Source organism: Cebidichthys violaceus, unplaced genomic scaffold (assembly GCF_023349555.1).
Source record: "Cebidichthys violaceus isolate CVI_PGR_0920_01 unplaced genomic scaffold, fCebVio1.0.p SCAF_169, whole genome shotgun sequence".
Taxonomy (NCBI): Eukaryota; Metazoa; Chordata; class Actinopteri; order Perciformes; family Stichaeidae; genus Cebidichthys; species Cebidichthys violaceus.
The window spans coordinates 53,699-57,293 of NW_027176339.1; the positions used below are offsets into that span (position 1 = coordinate 53,699).

Sequence of the window (3,595 nt, forward strand, 5' to 3'; positions counted from 1 at the left end):
CTCTCTCTCTATGCTAAAACATCTCAGTGGAGGCCCGGCCTGCTTTTGGCCTCTCTGTCAGCAAATGTCACAGCTAATTATGACAGGCTCCTTGTTCCCTAACAAGTCGGCGTTAGCGCTGCTAGCTCTGTTTGACTGGGTCCTACAGATGAATTGGGCTCCGACGACCCCTGTGCTCCGAGGGGGGTGCTGCATGAAGGTAATTGCTCCAATATCCTGAGCTGCAGGGATACATAGCGCTGACAAGTCGGTATTAGTCAAACATGTCGGTTCAGAGGGCCGCTCCGTGTGCTACTGGCCCGCCGGCCAGCAGGTGTGAGGGTCCGCTGGGTGGATGTGTAACACGGATACTTATTACACAGGAATGCTTGGGTTTTGTAGTGTGAAGGATGTTGTGTGTGCCTTTCTTCTTCCCCTTTGGCAGTGGATCTCGTGCAAAATTCGGAGACTATCAGCTATCCCAAAATCAAAAGTAGTCCTCAAAGGCTTCACGAAAGGAGAAGCACAGGATCTCATTTAACCTCTATAGCGTCAAACCATGCGGAGACTTTTGGTTTCATTGACCCAGGTTTTAAGATGTATTTATGCCATTGGGCTTGCTTCTGCTTCCCCCTATACAGCGGAGGTGAACACACGTTTGTTTTTTTGCTGACAACCACATTGTAAAATTTCATTTCAACAGCAACATTGTTGCTTTTGATATTAAAACACGGGCGCACAAAGCGAAAGAGCTACGTGAGACAGTGTTTCTTTCTTTTTTTTTGTAGTTGTTGTTGTTGTTGTAATTTGGCAGACACTTTAAACGCTTCACATTTTGAACAGATGTTTTCAGCGACTGTGTGAGACGCTCTGCTCGATGCACAACAAAAAAAACTACTGCATGTTCCACTTGTGCTAATCGTTGTAATTAAAGTGTCATACCGCAGTAATATAAGGCCAACGCTTGCGATTAAATCAACCGCGGCGGTGACATTATTTTCTCTGATCCATGTGTTTAGGGAGGTGCCGGTCCGGTCCGATCGCCGCACCCGTTTTCTGGAAGTCCTCGTGATAGATGTCACATTTGGGGGAAACTGGGAGTGACTTCACATTTCCCTGGATCGTGTCATCGGACGGGGCGCTGAGGGATGACATCAAGTTTCATAAAGACCCGAGGAGAAAACTGAGGACGTCTCAACGCAGCAGAAAGTCGTAAGTCACAGCAACGGGTGTGTGTGTGTGTCCATAGCATGAAGCATGTGAGCTGAATTCAGTCATAATGCCATATCTTCATTATTTTAAACAGTGCGGTTTCTCACTTTCCTTTCACATGCGATTTACGCCGAACATATTTCTTCTTTCGGAAAAAAAAAAAAAACACATCCCAAAGGTTTCCACCCCATAATTTTCCAAGAGGTCGTACTTTCATGCCTCTGCGTCTACGTCTGTGATTATGCATGTGCGCGCTTCGCTACTTCGACATGAGTTTAGGTGCGCACAAGCATGCGGACATGAATCTGCGCCTGCGTGTCATCGTAATGACTTTTGTGTGTGCGGAAATCAGATGCAAGTTTTGCCCCAAGCTCTTATGTGTTCTTCATTCCTTCCAATAATAAAAAAAAAAAAAAAAAAATGAAGAACACAAGAGGGAAATGGTCTATCTCAGTCACTGAGTGATCTCTGGAGAGGAAGGATTACTGTGGCGTCGGCTGGATGTGAAGCATTCTCACATTGATACAGACAGTCAGGAATGCATGACTGACACTATGGGGCCAAGATTCACTAATAAAACAATATCATTTTGTCGAAGTTTGATGTTTGTAATAACGCCTCTGGAAAGGAAGCAGCACTTTGTTTGAAAGTGGATGGCCCGTAGCTGGAAACATTTCTGCGTATGCGATGCGCATAACAAATACCCACTCATGAATACCGCTGGGGCAAATCTCTTTGTCAATAGCCTGTCAGGGATCCTCTCTGTGGCAATTGTATTTCTCATTATCAGGTATTCCTGTTGGGAGAAAATGATCTTAATTTGATCAGCGTCATAAGCCCTCGTGCACGCTCGGATCTCAGCTTATCCTTTTTTGTGCGGAATTACAAACGTCCCGGCTAGAAAAGCTTTCCATAATGGCGGTGAGAATTAGCAGGCTAAGCATACACTAATGCTATTGTAGCCTCATCAATGATGTATAGCTCAGCTCCTCAATGGTGGCCTTTTTTTTTTTTTTCCACAGAGCGCCGCCCCGCCAGAGGATGAGAGAGAGACGGGAGGACGGACGCAGGGAAAGTACAGTTTGAAAAGAGAATCAACTGGTATTAATAAGAGATTAATGTTCTTTGGCTTGAACCGACACGCAGCGCTTTTATGCTGCTGCTTTGCTTTGAGCAAGTCTGGCTATTAGCTTTGTCCTGGGCATATGAATCTATATTTCCTTTTTTTCGACAGAAGAGTCATAAAGGGACGGTGAAACATCAATTTCTTCCTGGGACTTCAAAGAGAGACGCGAAGGCCCCCGTGCAGCCGAACGACTGCTGCGTCGCGCACTGTAACCCGGCAATATCAAAGGATTTCTCTACATTCATTGCCATAATGAAAGAGCAGCGAGAGTACAAAAGAGGACTCGATAGTTTGCCCACCCTCTCTCCTCCCAGCTTTTTCGCTGTGATTGTATGTGAGTATTACTCAGAGTTGAGGATAGCCTCTCCAAAATTGAGGCCCTTATTGCAGAAGCCTGCTGAAGCACCATTCACATTAGGGAAGGGACAATGTGCTCGTAATATCTATATCAGCGGTGTCCTGTCTTAATTCACTTTTATTACATCCATTCATAACGCTCTCATAATGATGAGATGGATCCCAGCCAAGGGATTTTCAGAGTGTCACCTTTATTATCGCATACTGTGATTTGTCATTTGCTCCTCTACAGGTTCCTGTAATGAGGATAAGTTAGACTTCTCTGAATTAGATCTGAGGATAAAATGCCACCGTGCAATGTACTCTTTATCATTAACCCTGCATTTGCCCACTGGATGTAATACACTTAGGGGTAATAAATGGAAGGAGTTGGGTTTAAAACAAGAAGGAAAAGTAACTCAATACAGTTGTAGGTAATATAACCCTTAAATTGTAAGCACACACACACACACAGTGAAGTACGTAGTGAGCATGCTGCACGCGTGTGCACACGCACATAGTGTCATTCTTTGTATCTAAGTGAAGTTGGGAACACACACACAGCACACAGCTGGAGCTGATGTCGTTAGTGCGCGGTGTGCTAAAATATTGCACGACATAATGCATCAAACATAGACGTTAAGAAACAAACCGCGTTGTTGCAGGCCAAATAAACATTTATACTACCGGGGCTGTGGGCTGTTTGTGGTTTTCATTTGTACGTGTGTGTGTGTGTGTGTGTGTGTGTGTGTGTATGTGTGTGTGTGTGTGTGAGAGCGAGCCTTTGTTCATTTAACTGTGGACGGAATGGGAGAAAAAGAAAAATACGAAAACAGACAGCATTACTGTAAAAGCTGCTGAAAAACTGGGTGTAGGTCAGGACATAAAACAACTGTTCTCACACCAGCAGCGTTGGCTGATAACATCCAGCTGAAAAGTGAA

At 44.7% G+C, this 3,595-nt stretch overlaps 1 long non-coding RNA gene across 1 annotated transcript; it reads left to right on the plus strand.

Moving 5' to 3' along the window:
* The first annotated feature begins 1,050 nt into the window (after positions 1 to 1,050).
* Positions 1,051 to 3,338, plus strand: LOC137873460 (uncharacterized). Its single transcript, XR_011103234.1, has 3 exons — positions 1,051 to 1,191; positions 2,214 to 2,292; positions 2,426 to 3,338. It is a non-coding gene; the product is annotated as an uncharacterized lncRNA (long non-coding RNA).
* Positions 3,339 to 3,595: the final 257 nt, after the last annotated feature.